Consider the following 24045-nt stretch of genomic DNA (forward strand, 5'->3'; position numbering starts at 1 on the left):
ACCAAGCTCTGCCAGCACGCTAATGTCTCAGACTTTGAGCTGGCTCAGTCTTTTTCCATTCTTAAATACTTTCTCATGAAGATGCAGTAGCAACTCAACAGATATTTAAACAGATCAGAGTGTCTTGCTATGTCTTGCACTGCTTTTTTTAACCACAACTAACCTCACTTGACTTGTCAACAGGGTTATCAGAGTACCCTGGGATAGATCTGGCACAGAACATATGGTGTGCATCTGTGGTTGCAACAACAGAAAGGTGTTTTGGGAAAATAAATATGCCCCTCTTCTCCTAACCAGGATCCTTTTTAGAACACTTTTAGTTTATTCATTTTCTTGAGTGAGACAGGCATTTTGTTTTTAAGAAATGGCAAAATGATCACTCAAAATGTGCCACAACTTTTGATGGGAATTTAAATCCAAGTAAAACAAGTGTACAGTGCTCTGTCAAACTAAATAGGCTTTACAGTTTATCTGCAAAGTGCAGGTGCCATGTAACAACCAAGCAACACATTATTGCTTTAGAAATTGAATCCTCTCTAGTAATTATCCATGGCCACTGTTATGTCCCCAGTCTCTGGTATTACTATGTAGAACAGCTGAGATATTCTCCCCTATTGTAGCAATACCTCCAAAGAGATGACCAGGGAACCAAGTGAACACAAGCACTAATTAATATCCATTGGGAAGTACACAAGTGTAGGTCTAAAACACTATTGACCAAAATGTCCATAAACTGAGCAGGTACCTAAGTTTTTTAAGGAAGGTTTAAATTTTTAATTAACAAACCATGAGTAGATCCCATTGGGATTTCCTAAAAGTTCCCGAGCATCTTTGGCAGAAGAGTGCAAAAGAAATTAAGTGACATCTGCATACTCAATGTTCCAAGCAATTCACTGTCTCTCCACGTTATTTTTAATACCTATTGATCAGTAAGACCAGAATGAAAGCACTGCTGTAGCACACAGAAGAGAGAGCCTTGCTGGGCAAGTTCATAGGGGATCCTTCAACTCAGAAAAATGGGTCAAGAGGCCATTTGGTGGGAAGACCTGCAGCAAGTGATAGAACTGCATCACATACAGATTTTTAGATCTCATGGTTTTCATTTCTCTCCTTCTGATGTTTCATTTCTTATCTGTTGCTTTACGTATTTATGGCTCCTGACTTTGTCCTTCACAGTCGCATTAGGGGAGGAATACAAATCTGACACCATTCTGGCTGTGAGAAGATGGGTGACATCCCAGGTCTAAAGGGCATTGCATACAAGCCTCGCAGCATGTGCCTAAGGTTATGTTAACAGTAGCAAAATGGAGCCTGGCCAAGCTTTGAATAGAAACTATGTAGCTGGAAGTTTTCTAAGGTAAGGGAAGAAGTAAAAAATACAATACTAAAGGTTACTGCATTAGAAAGGTTACTGTATTAAAGGTTACTGTATTAGAAAAAGCCACAGTGAATATTGCAACCTAATGGTGGAATGGTGGTTGTTCGTGATGCTCCCTGAACTCTGCAAAACTTTGAGAAAAAAACTCTGTGGCCTGAAAATACACATCATAATTTCTAGTAAAGACTAGAGGCATATTTAGACGTTATTTTAAGTTATTTAGAGGTTTGCTTTTCAGATTGGTGAGTCTGGCAGACACTTTCGGAAATATACAGTTATGTCCACTCCTAAAATATTTAAAATAATGTACTGTCAGTAGAAAATCTGTAATGCAGACTAACAGTCACTCTGAAACTGATAGCACAATTTTCCTTAACAGTTTCAAATGCCAGGCAAACTGAAGGGGTTCACATTGCAGAATTTTTTTACTCAATGGGCCACAGATACTGTATGTACTATTTTCTACTGCAGTCTCCTGGAAGCAGAACTGCTTGTTACCCACCTAGGTCTGCAAGGACAATAATATTAATTATTTTGACTATTTGCTTGACTTCTGGTGTACCAATTAAGTATCTTACAATAGTTCTCAGACTGGTTTCAGAAGTAGATTGAACTGCTGTTTAGAGACAAAACTTTAAATGAAGGAAGTGAGTTCAATTCCTTGTTACTCTAATTTACAGTCAGAGTATCAGCTGACTTCCTCCTTTAGTTCAAGTTAAGCAGAGGACATGGGAAGGCTGTGCAAACCTCATCTGTGCAGGTGGGGAGTTAGGAGGAGAAAAGTCCTTTTGTTTTACCTGGTTTTGCCATTTTAGACAATGAGAAATGCACAGGATAATACTACATGCTGAGTGGACTAAAAGGTTTGAAGAGGACTAAAAGGTTCTTCCTCTTTTCTCATAGTTTTTGATGAAATGAAGCCTCCAAGCCTTGCAACACTGACTAGGACTGCTGTTGGTTACATGGTGTTGCTGTGTCACTGCAGCACAATATTTCCCTTCAAACCTCAGTAATCATCTCTGCCTGCCTGACTGAAGCACATCCACTCATCTTCCCTACTAAATTTCCTTCTCACTCAAATATGTCTTCTTTAGTGTGGAGTACAGCAGTGTGAGGACATACTCTTCCATCCTGCCTACAGCTTTCTGATTTTTTTGCTCAACATTTCAGGATACCTCCCAGAAAATACAGAAAATTTGAATCACACCAGCTTTGTCCTAGCCAACTTCTCTTGGCATCTAGCCTCTGTGCCAGAGCTGTTTCCAAACTAAGCCAGATAAAATATCCGGTATTGAACACCACGGTCACAGCAATCAAACTAAGATCCACAGTGCTACTGTTTATGAAGACTGTTTCTCAACCACTCTTTCAGGAAAGGTAAAAGTATTCTAACTTTATTCTTGAAAGAGGGCTCATTTTCAATATAATGCTCACCCTAAAGTAAAAACTCTCTGTGCTGTGGTTTCTCTCAGATCACACCAGTAATTCCTATAAATAAGCTGCAATATGAAGTCAATTCCTTAGCGTTTGTTTCAGATGTATAATGCATAGCCAACAGATCTTAAGGCCCCGTAGATTTGCAGCGTATGCAAGTCTCATCTTCAGTCAAAGCTGAGCATACACATATGATTAAAATGCACCTTTGTACCTTTTCTGTTGAATTTCCTTATCTTTTTATATTTGCAGCAATAATAAACCATAATTTATTTGTGATGTGTTTCCTTTAGCTTCTATAGTACTTCCAACTCAAGTAAAGCAGAGTGCTGAATGGGTAAGAAGAGGGAAAAATCCTTCAGAAATTGGGACAGGACATTAGAAAGCATTCCTCCCCTTCTGTTGTGTTCTGTTGCCTTTGATGTCCCTGATGACATGTTGAAACCTCTTACATCCTTACCAGGAAGAAATGTGTGGCTTCCAAACCAGGATCTTGGTTACCACTTGTGAATGTTTAACTTAAAAAGCCGAAATCTTCCTTACATCTGCTATAAAATATCTGACATCAAGCAAGATGGGTTTTTGCATTTTTTTCCCTTCATCAGAAACTGACACTAATACCAGCAAAGTCAATGGCTAGTTTTACCACCAAGGCCTCATTAGAGAGCAAAATTGTTTAAAGGCGAAGAATTGGTTCAAGAGTTACTTTGGATGTTGGGTTTTTTTTGCTCTATGGTTGTCTAGTTTGCTGTTTTTATTTATTAGCCCTGCTTGAGCAATTCCCAGAGCAAACAATTTGTCATATCGGTCTTCCTTCCTTGCTTAATAGGCAAAATGTATTGCCTTTATATTTTTGTAATTTAATATTTCCAGAGAACATTGATTTATCTACATATATGACAAGCAAAGCAAGTCTGGAAAAAAGTGTTTTCTACTGGGTGCAGAAGTAGTGAATTTTGTGGTACACTTCACCTAAACATACGAGGTGAAAGATTGGCTCTAAGTAAACAGCTAAGATGTGCACCATAATATTTTTCAGTTTCTGGAGAAATTGAATTATTTAGTCACATTTAATGACCCCATGTTTATCAAACCATCCCAATGAGTAATAAAAATTGTCACAGAAAGCAAAATGTTTGACTAACCTATTTACCAAAATTAAGTTCAGGTCATAGCAAGATGTGCAGCAGAAAGTAAAAACCAAGTGCCCAAGTCCTTTAGTGATGTTTGGGTGGTCTGTGGAGTGACTCTAAGCATCCAGTGAACTTTGTTCATGTTTGTGACTGAGCAGTTCTGGTCCGTGTAATTCTGCTCAGTTTTGTGGTCGGACACACAGCACAGATTCTTCCTACATGCATCTAAAACACATATTGTAACCACATAAAGAGCTGAGAACTGATAAGTAAAAGTGACTGGAAGCACAGACCACCAATGTGTTTCACAAACAAGTTTTTCAGGGCCTAAACAGTTATGATATGCCTGACTCTGTGGGCTATTTACTAACCTGAAGGGAGATCAGCTTCCTAAGTAGTCAAAGGGTGACTATTGCAAGTCCCCATGTTCTCCCTGCTGGAGCTTCACACTCTCTGTGTGTGAGAACAAACCTAGTTTGCATTGTGCCTGGAAAGCTAGTGAATTTAGCAATCACAGGGCTGAACTGCTGGATGACTAGAATAACACCTGCAGTTTAGGGTCAGGGGAGAATGGCTAAGATAAAAAAAGGCATGGGTATGTGGAATTATTAAAAGCAAAGGCTGAGAAGTTTGTTGTCTTCTGTATAGAAGACAATAAAAAAGAAAATCAACTGGTCAGAGAAGGGACAGCAGTTTCACCTCTCCTTCAAAGACTGTACTTTTTAATGGTTTAAAATGAAGTATAGTGGAGAAAATCAATATTGTGAAATGTCACAGGATGCATGGAAAGAGTGCTTTCTACCAAAGCTCATGAAAATAGTGCTATTCACCAGGATATCTTATGCAGGCCTAGTATTTGTAACAAAGAAAGAATGACTCTGCCAATGACTGATTTTATGTGGCTTTTAGGAAGAAAACATGATTTGAATCATTAATTTCATGCAGGCAGATTTTGCTTTTAAAAGTAATTGCATGAAAATTACTTTGGAAACGATGCATGGGGGAAAGATACGTGTTCTAAAGTAAAGGCATTTTAGAAAGGCCATAATACCATGTCCCTAAATGTACTTATCTTCATGAATCCTGAATTTAATTCTGGATTTTTAAGTGATCCTCGCTTTGAAAACTTGGTGAGGTACTACACTGTGTCACATTAGGTCTTTAGAATGCAAGTATCAATGCATATGTTATTGAACAAGCAACATGTTCAGTAGAAAATAGGTCATAGTGCTGTCATGTGGCTGTTGCTAAAAGAAATAATAAACAAAGACCTTGGAAAATGTATGCTTCAGGGTTTAATACAACATAACTACCAAGAACCAACTACTCACAAAACATAGACTGAGTATTTTTCTCATTGTGAAACCTTTCTTCATGCCTTTGCAGCAGTTGCTTTCAAGTAGGACTTGACCAGATGACCCATTGACCTTACAATGTCTGACTTTTACCTTTTCCTGGATTCTTCTATATTCGAGGAGGTATTTTAGCTCATCTGTTTGGAGAGAAGAAGGAAATGATGGATTCATTTTTTCATCCTATCATTTTTGTGACTGATCTTTTGTTATTTCATCATTTTCTCAGGAGCATAGGACTACCTGCATGGAGGTCAATATTCTTCTTAAATCCTAGCATGAGATGTGTTTAAATAGTTTTGGGTTACTGTACTTAAGAAAGTAGCTAAACCTAGAGTTACTCTGCTTTCACTTTTTCAGAGTGTTCTTCTACAAAGCCCCTTGAGAGCTAAAGGTGTTTGCTTGTTTGTTCATTTATATCTTGGTAAAAAGTCTTGCACAATACTGGCTTCTCACAGATATCTGCAATTCTCACCCCTCTCCTGGGATCTGAGTTGGATATGACTTCCAGAGATAAAAGTATGCAGTTTTGCTGGACGTCTTGTGATAGTGTACATACAGCATGAATATTGATGCAAATATGATTGGACTTTTGGAGATATCAGCTAACTTCTCTCACCCCCTTCCATCACTAACCTTCTGTGGAGGGGATTCTGGTTATATGCATCACTACTTTTCAGAAGCAATATTAACAATAACAATAACAATGCTGCAACAGAGATGATGTTGCAAAGTCTCAATTTTTTTCATGGGGCGCACACCTTCATAATCTTCCTCTGATACCTGGTGATTACACTGGTAATACTGTTAGCCCTGTGAGCCCACAATTGACCTTTCACATTGTACCTGCAGTCCTCTAGTGAAGATGTCACCTGTCAGTGTCATGGGATTCTGTGAAGGGACATTTCCCACCAAAGACGCCCTTGCCTGGAGCCTCATGTGTAGGATGCTGTCATTGGCCTTACTCCTAACCAGATGTGTTAAGTAATGGATATTACACCATGTGCAGCTGCCCATGTGCTATGCATACATCACATATAAGACCTGACTTTACTGGGAAAATTTAGACATATTCTCCATTCCTGCCCTTCCCTCTTACAGACTCTTGCAGCAGTCAAGAGACAGTACAGACCTTTGAATCATCTCTTAAAAACAAATGGTGAGGACAAATAGAGGGAGTCTTTCTCAAACAGCTTGTAATTTCAAAAGAAGGACACAGGCACAAAAACACTTGGCACCCTTGCCCAAAATGGACTCTTGAACTGGACAAGATACATGGTTTTAGGTTTAGCAACTTATTTATTTCTCTCTCTGTAAATACCGGTGCTAGGACACTATCACCTATGCTGGTGTTTACATTTCAGCCTGCTGACAGAAAAGGTGGACTACTGTGGCTCAATCACTTCTTGTTCAGCAAAATCTCACCAGTCATGATGGAAATGGCTTAACAACAGATCAAGTTGTTCACACAAATTAAAAGAAGAAGACAATGAAGCTGCACGCTTGGCTGGGGAATTCACTAGAGAGAGCATCGCTGCTGGTGCCACAGCTCTCAGGGGCAGTCCCAGAGTGGCACAGGTTTTCCTCATGGCCCCAGACCCTGGGCTGCAGTGGTTAATGAGGCCACTGCTGTTTTCATGTACATGGGGACTTTATGATTTATGCCTCAGAAGGAGAAAGCACAGTTTATTCAGAGGGCTAAAAGGGGAAACCTCCCACTTTAGAAAGGGAGGGTTCATAAAGCTAAGATGTTTTTTAGGCTGAAGAACTGAGTTTAGTGAAAATTTGCCAACATCCAGGCACTTGCCCCAGTCTGCCATCATGGCAGAGGTTTTCTTACCTCATGGTGGGTCTCTGATATTTAATCCACTGAATTTGATATCAGGTCCTTCTGTGAGCAGTGCAACACATCCTTTTCCAGGCAGCTGCAACATGCCCCACAGGCATTGCAATGACTCTCCTGGGCTAGGGGAGGAGCCCACAGCACTTATCTTACACATGAAAATTAATTCTTAGACACCTAAAATGAAGTGAGATGGATTTCTTCTCAAATAAGTTGGTCCAATAATATTTATTTATGGCCAGATACTGCCTGCCTGCTCCCACTGATGACTGCAATGCAGTTAACTCCATTTCTTCCAATGTGAGTGAAGTGTTTTGCTGTGGGGGTTAGAGCTACAGATTTGGTCTTCTGACTATGTGTCTTTTGTGTCTTCTGACATTGTGTCTATATAGCAACTGAAATAATGAAACATTTAATTAGAAAAGGAAGTGATTCATAACATCAGCTTTAAAGCAAAATATCTTACCATAATGAAGCAAGAAAGTTGCAGTGACTCATTTTATCTTCATTTAAATGACAGGGCATCCCAAGAAATATCTGCAATTTGAGGGAGTCTCCTTTGAAATCCAGCCCAGCATACTTATTTCTCTTAGCTAGAGACACAGTGTGGGACTCCTTGGGAGCCTAGGGGGAACTTCCCACATGACACCCCATGAAAGACACTGACTTGCTGGGTGAAGAAACTCTACTGTAGAAAGATTTACACCCACACTGCAAGATTGCTAATTTAGCCTGCTGAGATCCCTGTCCTGACAGCTGAGTGTGTTGACTATGCCAAGAAGCACATTCAAGCACACCCATGCTCTTCTAGGCTACAGATCATAGCGCACACACAGCCTAAAGAATCACAGCACTTCATCAAAATTGTTAATTGTGCTTAGTGCACCTGCATCCTGGTGACATTTAAATAATAATAGTCCTGTCCATAGTCCTGCCTGACTCTTGGGGCAGGCCCTTTCCACTTGTAGTGATGGAATCTTACCAAGGACAGAAATCAGTTGCAGATCCTCCATCTTCCCAAGAGAAATCAATCTGTGAGGTGTCGAGTCCCTGGCTCCAATCCAGCAAAGCATTTAGATAATTTACCTGTGCATTTTGTGTCAGTGTTCATGTGCTCAGAGATGAACCTGCATTTTTATGGCTGCTGCAGAGAACAAGTCCTTAATGTGCTGGGTGATGTGTAACAAGAGCAGCGTTAAACCAAAACATGGTATTTGAACTTCTCATTTTTCAGATTTTTAGGCCTTCCATCTGAGTGACATCCATGTTCAAACAGCTACTTTCAGCAGTGATTTTTATACTGAAGCCTCCTTTTATGCTCTGCAACATAAGAGAGTAGAACTTGGCCTTCAACTTACAAGACCATCAGTCCCTAACAGAACTACAGGTCCCTAACTGGTTACCAACAGAAGTGACAAATAAGACAGAATTCAAATAATGTGTATTTTTTGTGCACGTCTGGTATTTGAAATACCTTTCTCTGCTAGATGCCACCACCAGTTAATTTTCAGAAGTAAGTTTCACCAATACACAGGGATAAGAAGCAAAACAGTGTGAAGTGCAGAAAAAGTTGCTGAGACATGCAGACTCAGCTCCAAAGGCAAAAAATTGTGCAAGAATTCCCTGTAACTGATGACTTATTAAACTAAGGTGTGTTTATGAACTACAGGAACTGGGTAGTTATCTACTTCCTGGAAGTTCTTAAGTGTTGCCTGGAACATTTAATTCCCTTTAACTGAACAAAGTCGACTATAACACAGAAAAATCCCACAGGTTACAAACAAAACCTGGCAAGCTTTAAAAGGGGGAAGAGCAAGCATGCACCACAAGCCACTAGAGCCAGTCTCAAGCTGTTGTAAGTTACTTGCTGCATGTCTGGTGTGTCTTCCCAAGCAGCCCTATCTCCTGGTACTTTCTATTCAACAAGCTTGTCCTAGGAAATGCTGGGTGTTGCTCACCTTCTCTTTAGCCTTGCAGCCTCTTAACTGCACCACTGCCACTGTGGCTAAGCACTCTCCTTCCAAATGAAATAAACCATCACATTATTTTACACTCCACAGAACCCATCTCCAAAATTAAAAACTTTCAAGCACAGCTTCCATACAAAAAGTGCCAGGACAGAAAGCTGCTGATGGCTTCTACCTTGCCCCCTTGCCCATCCACAAATCCACTAGATGGGGATAAGCAGCTGCTCAGCAAACTAAGTGCACCATGGCACAGTATCATCTACCACAACTGCAGCTAGAAAACTGAATATGTCTGGTGACTGTTCACACACAAAGGGTATCTGGAAAGAAAGCAGTTGCAGGCCTTCAATTTTGCACTGCAGCCCACAAACTACACACCCTGTGCTTTCTTTTCCACCTCAATATACCATGCTATTATTTACTTTCAGCAGGTTAGAGCACAAAACCTGAAAACAGCCAGCATCTGCTACAAATGCCAAGAGGGAAAGTTGTTGCTAGCCTTCCTCTCTTTGCAGAGCCTATCAACTGCACTTCAGACTCTGGGGCTGAATGTGCTTTCCACGCCTTGCACAGCTGCCTGTGATGTCCTTGCTGAACATAATAGCCACTTGTGTATGAATGGAAATCCTGGCTTTGGCAGGTGTTTGCAGGGTCACTGGTGGCCCTGTTGTGATTGTGTGGGAGCAGGAAGCAGGGTTCTGCAGCATTTGATGATGGCACTGGTGGCTGAGTAGGTGGCAGGGGAGAAGCAGAGCACTGGTGTGAATTGGAGGAGTTACGCTGATGGCATGTATTGAGGAGAAGGAGTAAAAACAGCAAGGTATGTTGTGGTGTGTTGCAGAGGGGATGAGCCAGAAGATGGGAAAATGTCAGTGCCCTCCTTTTCACCCTATCTAATATTGGGGCAGGGATAGATAAAGAGGATGTGATTTATTATGCAAGTTAAATGCTCACATAGCTGGGAAATTCTTCCCAGTTGCAGATCCCATAGGAAATGACATGGAAGGCTCGATCCTGTTAATGAATGAACCAGACCTTGGAGGAACCTAAGAATGACATCCTGGATGTGATACTGAATGCTGCTTAGAGTGACAATCTGTATATAATATATTCCCAGTAAAGAAGAGCATAGGCTGGTGTAGGTTTTCAGAGCAATAATCCAAATAAATAATGAGCAAGTACTTATTTGACTATTTTGGATTTAGAAGATGCTTTCTTTTGAATTCTGGTGGATGAGCAGAAATCCAGCAATGGGAAGAAAGATGCAGGACAGTACTACCACAGAGATCAGGAAACAGCTCTACTCTCTTTGGTATTGTATTTGCAAAAGAACTGGAACAATGGTCAGGTAACGATAACAACATAATTCCATGCCGATATGTGAATGAAAGAAGGTTGATTGGCAGAATTACTGAGACATTCAAAAATGAAAAACAATTTCTGCAGTTTGGTGGATAAGTCTGTTGGGAGGAATGGGTTAAAGGTGAGGAATGTTATCAATAGCTCAAGAGACTCTGCAGCTGGGAATAATCCTTCATAAAGCAGAGTGAACAGCAGGCCAGTGAGGCTGTAGCATGGAGAAGTTCAACAGTGTCTGTGTGTGCCTCTGCCTGGGTCTTGCTTTGGGGATCCCCCAGTTACCAGGACAACGGAAACAGATTTGCTCTAACTGTTTAAACTGTGGGTTTGTGGTATTATGGTTGGCTGCCTGTGAACTTTGAATCATGAACTATGGATTGACAAATTCTCACAACACTAGAAAATCAATCTGCCATGCAAATAATCCTAAAATCCCTGTAGGAGTGGAAAAAAGGGGGAATAGCTCCAGGGAAATACTGGCAAATAGATTTCTCCAAGATATCTAAATGTAGATGTTATAAGGATCTGCTAGTTTTGGTTGATACTTTCTCAGGATGTGCAGAAGATTTCCATTGCTGCACCAGTTGAGCCAGGGAGGTTGCTAAAATTTTTAATAAAAGAAATAATTCTTAGATTTGTAATTCCAGAGGTTTTATCTTCAGACAACAGACCACATTTCATCGAAGAGGTGGTTCAGGGATTGTCTGTTTTCCTTTGTTTAAGGGGCATTTGCATACCCCTCAGAGAAAACAATCTAATGAAAAAGTAGAAAGGTTGAATCCGACTATCAAGACAAATTGTCAAATTTTAGGTAGATGTATTATCTGTTGCTTTACTGAGAATGCAGATTACTCCATGTGCTAGAGAGGGAGTAAACTCCTTTGAAATTCTGTATAGCAGATTACACCAAATTAATACTGTAGTGATAAAAAATGATCAAATGCATGTGAAAGATCATGATATATCAAGAAATTATCTATTATCTCTCTCTCATGGGTTTTGTCCTCTTTGAATGGTATCTCAACCCTCTCTCCCTTCCTTTGGATGTGGCTGTCCACAGCTTTCAATCAGGAGACACTGTTTATACCCAGACCTGGAAGCATGAACTGCTGGTGGGAAAGAAAATGTTTATCTACAGCGTTGGTGCTGCAGCTTATGGGCTGCAATAGGAAACTAAAAAGCACCAACATCTTTCTATTCTGGCTCTTTTGTGTGGGAACGTTTGGCTGACTTTTTCATTTTTGGAGCTGCACTTGTGCTCGGTGAAAAAGCATCAAGATACATTTAAATTGTTAGGCAGGTGCACACCACCATCTAGTGGCGTTCTGGAATGGCACCGGGGGAAGGTAAAGAACCAACTCTTGCTCATCTGCACTTTCCCTTTCCACCCTCTAAACTGTACCACCAAATCTGAGGCTATGCAATCTCCTTCCCAAAATTGTGGCATCTCATACTTCCACTCCAGGAAAAGCCCAGCTCACAACTGAAGAAGTACAGCAACTGCTCCTACAGAAAAAGTGCCAGGACAGAAAGCTGATGCTTGCCTTCTTTCTCCATGGAGTCTATAAGCTGCACTAGCAACTCTGGGGATATGTGCTTTCCTTCCCACCTATATATACCATCACGTTATTTACTCTCAGCAGACTCCAGCTCAAAAATTGAAAACATCCAGAGACTGCTTGCATATAGAAGTTTCCAGGCAGAAAGATGTTGCTGGCACCTTTTCCTTGTAGACTGTCAATTGCACCACCAATACTGAGGCAACGCACTTTCCTTGCCAGCTAAATCATCACACATGATCACTCTGGAGAGAAACCTTCTCCATACCAGAAAATGCTCAGCAATGGCTCCTACACAAAAGGCTGAAGGACAGAAGGTTGTTGCTGGACTTCACTCTGCCCTGCAGCCCATAAATTGCACCACAAACACTGTGGTTCTGTGCTCTCCTTAAATCTACTGTTAGGAAACTTTCCTGTCTGACCAGCCAGCAGCCACTCTGGCAGTCACTCCCAGCTCCAGATACTGCAATTGCTGGGACTGAGGCTCCTTCACAAAGAGTGGCTCCAGTGATCCCTTGGGCACCCCTCCTGCTCCCCACACTCACACAGAGCAGGTTTCCTTACTGGATCAAGCCTCAGTTTCCCATAGCAGAGCCCCAGATATCTGGGTCAAGCATTTGCTCTGGGCAGGGTTGGGGCACATAGAGTGCAGCCTGGTGTGATGGGGAAAGGCTGTGGGGGGATTAAAAGTGGAAATGGAAGGCCAGCAACAGCTCTGTCCTGTCACCTTTACTGTGGGAGCAGCCACTGAACATTTACAGTTTTAGAGGTGGGCTCCAGAATGGGAGCAGGAGGTGGGAAGCAGGGCATACAGTCCCAGTGTTGGTGGGACACTTCAGGAAATAACTCCAGAAATAGTCCAAATTTAGTTGCCAAGCCAACAAAATGTACAATGACACTTTCTAAAACACCACAAGCATAGCTCCAAACTTGAAAACCTCCGGTGATTGCTCCTACACAAAATTTGCCCAGAGAGAAAGCTGTTTGCCTTCACCTTCCCTTGCAGCTTATAAACTGCATGACCAGCACTGGGACTCTATGCTTTCCTTCCCACCCAAATGTACTGTCACAGTATTTACTCTTGTCAGAGCTCAGCTCCAAAATTGATAGCTCCCAGGCACTACTACCACACAAAATTTATCAGGAGAGAGAGATTTTGCTGGTGCTTACATTCCTGCTGTCCCTGTTCCACAGCACCACTAGATGGAGTGATGCACTTGTCTAGGAAATTAGATGTACCCTGGCACCAAATATAGCTCCAAAATAGAAAATGTCCAGCCACTACTACTCCTCACAAAAAACTGTCCAGGATGGAGAGCTGTTGCTGGCTCTAGGCCTATGAAGAAAGTGATTTGAGGGATGAAAAGTGAACAAAAGTGTATGTGGGGGTCCCTGGGTTTTAAGGAAGGGCACTCAAGAGGACCATGGGGTACACAGGATGACATTTTGTTCTCAAATCCACACAGAAGGGGACATGAAGGGTAAGAGATGAACACACGATAGTGTCATTTCCTCCTGCCCCCCCCCGCCCCCATCCCCCTTACTTCTCTGAGTTTTGTAACATTTGGTTGGTAGAGATGAAGCCAGGACGTGATGCAGGTGTGCAGTCAGTGAGAGGCACGCTGGCATTGCCCACTAACCCTGGGTAATATGGCACCAACCTAAAATGTTATTGCAGCAGCACTGGATTTGGTAATTCCAGTTCATAAACCAAACGCTTTCTGTAAAACACAGCTCCTATTGCAGGTATGGCCATAGACTTCTGATATTCAAGAATGAGATTTTTAGGGCTAAACAACAAAGGAACTCAACAACGAACTGAAGTTATGTGGAATAACACGCTGCAAAGAAGTCCTCTGGAAAGCAAGATCAGAGCCCTGAAAGCCACCTGTGGTTAGCCTAAAATTGTTGATGCTTTTACAGTTGTTGCTTTAATTTGTAGTGTGTAAAAACCAGTGTCCATAAAAACTACCAAACAGCTCTGATGCTTTTAAAAAACACAACTGAATTTTCATATATCATGTTTCATTCTAACCAATTTACTTATTGTGAAGTTTAGGGAGGGAGCAGCTGAAAGCACTTGCTGCACATTAATTGTTACTGCTGTATGTAAAACTGTATGTCATAGACTGCTTTGAAGAATTAAAACTATGGTTGCATAGATGTGGGCAAAAGTTCTAGAGAAATTTTGTCACCAATAATAATTTGCATTTCAAAATTAATCTACTTCAACAAATGCTGATACCCTTTCCAGAACTGCTTCTTCCAAATGCAAAGGTTACTTGAATCCACCTTCAAAAGGGTTAGTAGAAGACAATTCAAACTTACGTGCATAAGAAATTGTAGAAAATAAACTTGGATTTCAGTGAAGTGAATATTTTCCCTGAAAATTCTTTGTAATAAAAATTATACTAATTTTACCGTGTAGCAAAATTGATATCATGTGAGCAATTGCAACTCCCCAGTACAGCAAAAAGAAGAGTGATAAATAATTGCAGTGAATGCTTTTTGGCTCAAAAAACTAAACATACACATATATATGGATTGATATATTTGCATAGATGAGATTAATAGGCAAAGAAGGTAGCTCCTTGATAAATAGTTCAGAACAGAGTCATTTTTAATAGTTAGCTTGATTGACTGGATAGATTCAATTCAATCCAGACAAATAGAGAGGGTTGAATTGTTAATTTTGGATGACATGCTGAATTCTAGCATATCTGAGAAATGCAATGGTCTAGGGTACAATGGATCAAAAAAGTTTTTTCTTATTAAAGAAAATTTTCTGTTACTCCGAAGTATAGGAATCTAACTGGGAAATGTACCTAAAGAATTACTTTTTAAAAGCAGTGAAATGGGGCAGAATTTAATGCTTCCCAGAGTAGTACCTTATGACGTATAGAAAAAACATGAAGAAAATAACCACTCACCCAATCATTCCCCCCAACTCCCAAGCTTTTAGTTATGAAAGTTATGCCAGGACATCGAGTTTTTCTAAACTTTCCCAATAGACATTTCCTATTCCAATATAACTATCCTGAAAACTTGGGAGTTAGGGGGACTATGTCAGTGTTTTACGGTTTTTTTTTTTTTTAACTTTCGGGGTATTTTCCTTACCCTTTGCATTGTGTCTGTATGTCTCTGTTCTTGCGATTAATGTGTTTTGTTTCTTTGCCCTGTGGTCCCCTGGCACTTTATTTGTGCTGTCAACTATATCAGTTTGTCTCCTTTTCTTTACAGTTAAAGTTAGTTCTTTCTCATTCAGCTCCTTGTGCCTTGAAAACAACTCCTGCAGTCTTCCCTCCCTCCTTTCCCTAAGTAAAAATCATCTCTAGTGCTGGAAATCAGATTTTCACAGGGCTGAAACTTGTCTACATTATTAGGCGAGTATCACCTTTTAAAGGAGTTATTGCATTCACAGAACACAAGGAAATGCCTGCATATACAAATCTGCATTCAAGGAACTTCACTCATGTTGTGAATGTGGCATACAAAACTGGGAGAAGCTAGAATTAAGCCTGCTTGTGCAGCCATGGTTTGGTCCACTGATTATGTTGCAGTAAGGCCTGGCATTGCTGGACCACTCTCTTTCCTCACAGGCCTTTTCTTATTCATGAGGTGGACATTCATGAGCTGTTGTAGTTTGTTTCATGACAAGTGTCCAGTCTTTCTACAGACTTTAAAAAGTTAATTTGCTTAATGAGATTTTCTTCCAAACTTTGTATTCTTTAATTCCCTTAATAACTTCCTTATCTCCTACATTTAATAATTGCCTTCAGAATAGCCTCTCTGACATGATATATGAAGACTGTGTGGAAGAAAGTGATGATGGTCAGTCCCACAGCAGGGCAGTGCCAACCTAAACACAGGGTTGTTTTGCTCTTTGACAGTCTCTAGCCTTGCTCACCTTTCCCAGCCTCAGTCACTGCAGAGCCCTGCTGCACTTTGATAAAGCTCATCCATGTATTTTCTTACTCTTTTGCCTCTGGTTTTCCCAGTCTGTCAATAATTCTGCTTCAGCTTCAGCCTGCCCCTCCCTGCTCACTGTGCACCCAGGTCACCCTTTACTGCTCACTCTGCCTTGCCAGCCTCCACTCCCCACTGGGCAGTTCAAAGGTGGGGAGAGGGCCAGTGAGAGATGGATAAATGGATAAATTCCAGCACATTGTGACTAAGCAGGTGCTCACCACTGGGAGCCACTGCCAGTGTCAGCTCCCACGAGATCCTCCAGGACTCGCATGCCTGAGCCTTTAATCCTTTTCCAGTAGTCATAAAACTCCAGTTTGGCCAAATACTCCCCTAAGCCAGAGAAGGCTTGAGCCACTGAGAGATTTGAGCAGATAAAATGCTCCTCAGATTCTCATTGCTAGGATATAGGGAAATGACCTTCTGAAATTCCCTGCTTAGTGGAAACTCTTTGTTTGTATCACCACAATGGAGCTGGTTAGAATTGCCAAAGCTTGGCATGCACACCAATTGATCTTTGGCAGGAGTGAATAGCAAGGAAGGGTATCTGAAGCAGTACCTGCACTTCTATCTGACTTACACTGAACTAGCAATTGCTTAGTTTTTGAATCTCAGTTCATTTAAGAAAAAAAAAAAAAAAAAAAAAAAAAAAAAAAAATCTTCCAAGACAAGGTTGAAAATAGCAAATTAAAAGTGTTTTCATTCAAGTGCATCATTAAGCATACTACAAATGAAGTTGGATTATCAGTGCAGTATGCACAATAACACCATCAAGCAAAACTTCTTTAAGAAGCAGACCAATCTTCCCTACTTTGAGTTACTTTGAGGAATGACAATGTGTTGTGTCTTTCTATATCCTGTCAGAATTCAAACCTCCCTTGGGGCATTCAGGTTGACCACTTTGAGGAGAAAACCAAAGGAGAGAGCAGAGCTTGTGTCCCTTTGGAAATTTGAGTGGTTTGCAAAGATGAGCCTGGACTGTGTATGATTGTGAGGCCAAAGCTTGCAGTGATTGCTGTCTGCCTGCCCTTTTTCTGCATACTGCTCATGCAGTATCCAAATGGCCTCTATATTTTGCCTTTTTTCAATGCTCAGGAATGCAGATTCCACAGTTTTTTTTAAAACTCACACAAAAATGCAATGTTTTGTGTTTTGAGTTTAATTTCTAGAATGCTAACCATGCATCCTGCTAGTCTGTAAGATGAAATACAAGTATTCTCCACAAAGGCCTGCAGCACCTACAAACTATTCCTGGGTCATGTTGCATAACTGCAAGTCATTGATATTAAAGTGGGAAAGGGAAATGAATTTGACATCTATTTTGTACCAGTCACAGCAAAAGTTTGCAACCACTCACAGACATTGTGCTCACTCCAGTATTCTGCGAGGACAGGTGTCCAGAAAGAATTAGAATCTGTAATATATTTGACAAGAAAGAAAAACTGCAAGGAAAAATTCACATAAACATATTTCATGCAAAACTAATCCCTTTGCTTTCTCCTGACTTTAGACTTCCTTCTTTATTCCTGCAGAGCACATCAAGCCCTGTGTCTGGTCTTTTTCTACTTTCTATTGTTCAGCCTTTTGTACTTCATTTTGTGAGAGATATTTCAAGAGAAAGTGTTTCACCTGGAAATAAAAACTTCCTCTTAAAACTGCAATGAAGATTTTTTTTAAAGGTCAAAGAAGAGAATTTGTGAGAATTTAGAACTCAGTAATAAAAGCAGTGATGTGTTCTTAGACTGAAATAACGACTCTGAGATGGGAAAGTACCCAGTTAAAGCCACCTAGCTACACTTTATGGCAGATAGAGAACATATTAATTTATACAATTTTTCCTACAATTCTATCAAGTTCTTTCACTCATTGAATCTAAAATAATGTTAATGACATCATAGGGAATATTTTGTTAGATTAGAAAATGAAAAATGTATTACTCTCAACACACAACAATGGACAAAGAGCTTCCAAGTAACCCTGCCAAACAATTATATCCAATCAAATTCCAAATTTTTTAACAGCTTCTTTCCTCAGCAATGCAGTTACCAGGAAAAAGGGTAGAAATATGTATATATTTGCAATAAACTTTTTTCCCAGAAAAACATATTTTAACTGTTAACTGGTATAATATCTAGATATGATATATATCTAGATATGATATATATATACTGCAGCTAACAAACAATTTGTGACACGAGCACTATTTTTTTTTTTCTTCCTAGAATCAAAACACAGGCTTTGTTATTGTATTTTTAGCTTTTTAAGTTATCTCAGTTTTGATTCTTAAGCAGTTCCAGGAATCCAAGACTTGAGGAATTGCTGATTTGGGATCTTTAAGGATTATAAATTAATTTTTACTATATTATCTGTAATATTTATTATATCACTTGAGTGGGGCAGTTGCAAAACAGTAAATAGCAAAAGAAAGACCATCAAGGATGTGAATTAAAGTAATCTAACAAAATCTGATAATGTAGTTATTTTCACATATTGCAGCATCCTACACTTGACCTGTATTTCACAGTTTCTTAGTCCAGTCATCTATTATTCACTATATAAGTTTCAACTGAATCCAGAAAGTTTGACTTCAGGCATTGCTTATATAAAATTGTAATTAAAAATGGCTTATATCACTGCAAGTCAAGTGAAGAGTCTGTCTAGACAGTGAGTTCAGAATGCAAAATGATGCAAATAAGCTGGAGGAGTTTCCAGAGTAAAATTAATTCAAAGGGCTTGAAATTGTGACAGAATAACTGTAATATGGACCTTGCATCCTACATGGCTCCTGTAAAGTAATTAATACTTCTAATTACTTTAATTACAACTCCTAAATGTTTACAGAGGAATTTGTGGTTGCTTTCATGAATCATTCCCATGCTATAAATATCTTCATATGTATGCACATACAGAATTAATGTAATATACTGCATGCGATGTTTTAAACAGAGATTCTACTGTGACATTGTAGCGAAGCCAAGAGGTGGGCAGAAGCTCTGGGTCTGACTTTTGAGACCCATACTTTGAGGATATTTGAATCTCAGATTTCATCCACCTCCTTATTTAGAAGGAAAATCAGACTGACATTGGATCAGCTTCACAAGCCCTGCAGACTGAGCACACCTGCCTATGCCAGGGTCTGAAGCTTTCTGTGGGGGAGAGTGGGAGTGCAGGCTCACAGCCCTTCTGCCAGGGGAAAAAACCAACCAAAAAGCTTTAAAATTAAGCCTTAGTTCTACAGGAACTTTAGAGGCTGCTCAAGAAAAGCAGAAGGCTGAATTGATCCCTTTCTGAATCAGGCATATATTTTTTTTTTTTTTCCTAATCTTCTGCCACAGCCTCCAGCCTCCCTTAGGAAAAGCAGAATATCATAACATCCACAAGTAGACAGATTTAGAGGAGATGAACATCCCTGTGGGGCTGGGCATGAATCCAGCCCTGTGTTTCAGGGGCTACTGTGAGTTACTGCCACAGGCCAGTCCAGACCCTTACCCTTATCTGTGTTTCCATGTGCAGCCAAGTGAAAAGTTCATGACATTGCTTTGCTATCTACAAGAGTGTTGGATTGCTCCTTGTTCTTCTATCTGAAGATAATATGAAAGAAAAGCAGAAGTATTTATTCTGTCAATCCACAGGTACAGTGAATAACCTTGAAATATTTTGTCCATTGGCCTTGAAACTTTGATCTGATTTTGATAAATATATCCTCTGGCAATATTTGTACTGTCATATAAATGAGATGACATGTTTTGTTCATGGAACAGTACTCATCTAGTCCAGTTTCTGTCTTTGCTTTGGTTTTGGAAAGACTCAGATCATTCCTTTCAAATATTTCACAGTCCCTTGTAGTACTGTTGTGTTTGATAAGCATTTTAAAGGTGCTGACACCGAGACCTCACCTTCACATACCTTTTATATCTCAGAGGCAGGTAAAATTTCATACCACCATACAAGAACATAACAGCCAATACATACCCTTGTAACAGGAACATGACAGAATTGTTCTTAAAAGTACAGCTTGATGTGTGAGGGGAAAGATACCTGGCAGGATGATGGTAAATAGCTGAAGATGGAGGAAAAAAACATAGAATTCAGACCTTTCCTGTTCCAGCCTTTTAAGGTGATTTTCCTCTTTTCAACAAGTGCTGGAAAACAAAGAGAAGAAATTAAAAACTACACAATATTTTTGGTGTCATAAATTTTAACACACTCCATTTTGTATTAGAAAAAAATGAATTCTGATATATTCTGATTACGAGAAAAAAAAAACAACATTAAAATTACCAATGTGAGAATGGAAAGGCAAACTTACCCTGTATTTAATCCTATGGGGTCATGGCAGGGGACTGCAGCATCTCAGATAGCAGTCCTTCTAAAGCCAGGGTCCTGTCTCTGATCAGGTGTGCCAGAACTACTTCACAGTTTTGCAGAAAATATTTTAGAAAGTGGCTTTGGGCTCATACAACAAAATAGCAGAAGAGAAGCTGAGCCCAGCAATGGCCTGTAAATCAGTGGTCTTCATCTGTTCCTTTCTAGGCAGTCTTGCTACCACAGTTTCATCTCTTTTAATTACACTTCTACTCTGTTTCTACCAAGCACAAAACAGGTTTTCAAAAGCCATCAGGATCACAGTCCTTAAGCCTATTAATGTCACCAGAGGAAAGTGTAGGTCGAATGTTATTATGCTGACCTACATTCTTCTCTGGCCTCACAGCAAAGCACCTTTCTGTTCAAGGGCAGCCTGTGCAAGGCTGGTGGCACTGCTGTAGTGGCATTTTATGTGTGTGCTCAACATGTACTTGTAGGCTACTCTGGAAGAAATGACAAGGGAATTCCCTGGTTGGTTTAAATTTGGTTCTGGAGAGAAATGATTGTAACCGTGAAGGACTCCTAGAAAGCCTAAAATCATCAGGAACTGAGCAATAGAAAGCATTTGGAGGAAGAAGCATTCCTTGGTCAGAGAAGGCTCATTATTTCCTCAGCTCATCTTTGCTTAGCAAGAGGCATCTGACCTGATTTTTGAGTAAAGCTGTGTCTCTTAAGAGCACAGGGAGCTCATGCTCAGCTACACGTGGAATTCAATGTAGCATATTCTCCAGAGTGTAGATGTTGCACCACTGTTCACCTGGATGAAGGCAGAGCTGTGCAGCTGTTGCATCACAGACTTTATACTGATGACAAGTTACAGTCTGCAGTAAAGGTAGAAATTGCCAAAATGCCTCAGCTGGGCTGCTTTGTCTTTGGCAATTGCTGATCTGCTGATATCAAAAGTTCCCTAGGACTATTTCAGTTTCAGTGTTGTGGGGTTGGTATTTGGGGTTTTTTGTATGTTTGTTTAAAAAAGTGAAAGAAGAGTAAATAACAGGCATATCTTTAATAAAAATCAAAGCAATTCATGTGAGTGATCCAGAATTAACTTCAAGTGAATCACATCACTTTAAATTTTAGAACAAAATATTTTCTGTGATTTCTGTAATTTCAAATGGAATTTAGAATTATATTCTAGGATGGAATGAAAACTAATATTAAAACAATATTATTAAAAAAATACCTTCAATTTCTGCAGGGCTTTAAGTGCAACCATTTGCTTGAAGCAAGGATATTTATATTCTACCTCATATGTCAAACTTTGCGATATAGAAACAAAACACTACATGATTAGTGGTTTTGGATTAGCATCACAGAAGCCACGTGGAGATTACTGTTGTTACTCAAACTGTGTCTTGGCAGGCAAGGTTTTTTCCAGCAGACCAGCAGTGTTGTCAAGTAAAAGAACAAAAGTAGCTTTGGAAGAGAAAAATGTTGCATGCACCCATAATTTTTTCCCAGTTCTGACCAAAAGTTTGGTTCATTAACACGAGTGGGTTGTACTACCTCCCTTTTCAGAATGATTCAGCCTGAGTGCAAAGGAGAATATTAGGATCATTTAGGAATTTGAACCAACTGTTTAGAAGGGAGAATATTTCTAACAAGCAGTGCTTACTTTAGCTTCTGAATATGGATCTGACCCGACACCAGAACATTTGGAATTAACTCCTCAAACACAGTTGGGATTCCCCACAGGAAGGATATTCCCTGGTGAAGTATAGGGTTTCCCGTGCACAGAGTATTGCTCTCTTACCAGTGGCAATCCTGTAGTGGGGGACTCTTGCATTATTACAGATGCCTTTCTCTGGTTCCTATCAGAATCCTTGTTCTTGCCAGCTAAGTCTATATTTACCTGGCCACTGCTTTCATTACCTGCTGCAGAGCATTTTAGGAACTAAATCTCACACTCATAGGTGGAGTGGTGTGTTTTGTGGTGCTGCCAATTCAGTGGGCAGAAATAAGCAGCTGAAAGCCAATTGCCATCTTGGAGAGAATAGAATATCTCCACAGATCATTGGAGAGACACAACTTAAGAATAATTGCAAAGACAACCTTCTCAAAGTATCTCATTCACTCTTTATACCTGCCACCCAATAAACAGGATTTCCCACAAATGTCTGGAATGAAATCCAGAATCCTTGAACCATGTAAAGTAGGTATCCTCAAGCTGAAATAATATCTGGGAAGATGGATGAACTGTTACAAACCAAGGGTGTGAAAAAAATTCCAAAGCCACTGGATTAAAAAAAAAGTAACTTAGAACTAGGCACGTGCTTGACTCTGTAGTTATTGTGAGGACAACCTATTTCTCTAAGCTGGGAAGATCTCTGTGAAATGGAATGGCAACCTCAGTCCCTGCTGAGGACTGGACTTGAGCTCACAGGTGTGGGGTAAAACTGCCAGCTTCAAATCCTATCACCAGGTTTGACCACATGCCTTACAGGCGGCAAAAGCTATTGGGGAAGGAAAAACACTGATTTAGCCATATGCAAAGATATTATTGATTACCATTAATTTACAGAACATCCCATATAGAGTTCTGGATGTTCCAGAAATTAATGAAAATCATTAGTATTATTAGAAAAGAGAATATTTTCATGCATTTTATGCAAACAGGATATTGGTTTGGGTCACATTGAATAGTATCTCACCTTTAACTAATGCTGTTTATGTATGTACATATCTGCTTAAATACACTTAGGAGACACAGAAAGTGGAAGAGTCAGGCACTCCCGCCCCCCCCCCCCCCCCCCCAAACAACAGGAGAGCTTTACAGCTTTCAGTCTTACTCTACCTGGTACTGTGTTCACAAAATCTATAAATTAGTTTTCACATTACAAACAATCTCTTCTGATTTAGTGATACAGGCTGAGATTGTTAATTTATTAAAAGGTGTTGAGGCTCATGTTTGTGTCCATAATTAATTCATTGAATCAAAGTCTGTTGCTTACCATTGAAAAAATCAGTGATGCAGAAATGAGAATGGCAGGGAGTACATCAATTGAGTGCCTGATAAAATCATCACAGCAAAACCATTTTGGCAGCCTATAGCTCTTTTACAAACAATGACTTCAGTAAAAAAATTGAGCTTACTTTTAGGCAGGTGATTAATCCTGATGCAGCACTTTAATCCAGAAGTAGGTCTTGGGAGCAAGGGGGAGCAGGAGGCTTCAAGAGCAGCACAGCCCAGCACTTTAGGAATAAAGCCACCTGCAGAAAAAATTAGAGACAGACTAGTTTGGTCTTTCAAGTTCTTATACACACCCCTTTCAATGACAGCGATAATATATAGCATAACACAGTCCAGAGACAGGGGGAGAAACATTCTCAAGTACAAAAAGTTTACCTTCATCCTGTACTTTTTTCCCCTTCTTTGTCTAAATCCCCTTTGTTGATTTATGCAAATGTGGCTTATGGGCCACCTAAGCAAACCTGCTGTTTAAGCACTTAACTAAGGAGAGTGTCACTCCTTCTTTTGTGACCTTCTCATGTAAGAAGGGCTATCAAATTTTGTTTAGAGCTCTCAAAGCCCAGGAGGTAGTGTTCTCACTGTTTGCATGTGGCAAAGACCAGGATGCAGAAAAGTAACTGGATTGAAGTCACACAGCAAACCACTGTGGGTGTTAGAAAATGAACAGCACTCAACTGAGGTCAGGTGACATCTCTGCCTCTTACACCCACAAAAGCCT

The 24045-nt window shown here is 40.1% G+C and overlaps 1 protein-coding gene across 1 annotated transcript in view; it reads right to left on the reverse strand.

Moving 5' to 3' along the window:
- CPT1A (carnitine palmitoyltransferase 1A) overlaps positions 1-23643 on the reverse strand; it is a 65831-nt gene extending 42188 nt beyond the window's left edge. The window contains exons 1-2 of the mRNA XM_085581683.1: positions 23450-23643; positions 20030-20133 (exon numbers count right to left, since the gene is read on the reverse strand). The gene's annotated coding sequence lies outside the window, so the exon portion shown is untranslated. The remainder of the gene's footprint in view (positions 1-20029; positions 20134-23449) is intronic.
- Positions 23644-24045: the final 402 nt, after the last annotated feature.

Source organism: Lonchura striata, chromosome 5, assembly GCF_050655825.1.
Source record: "Lonchura striata isolate lonStrDom1 chromosome 5, ASM5065582v1, whole genome shotgun sequence".
In the NCBI taxonomy this organism is placed as follows: Eukaryota; Metazoa; Chordata; class Aves; order Passeriformes; family Estrildidae; genus Lonchura; species Lonchura striata.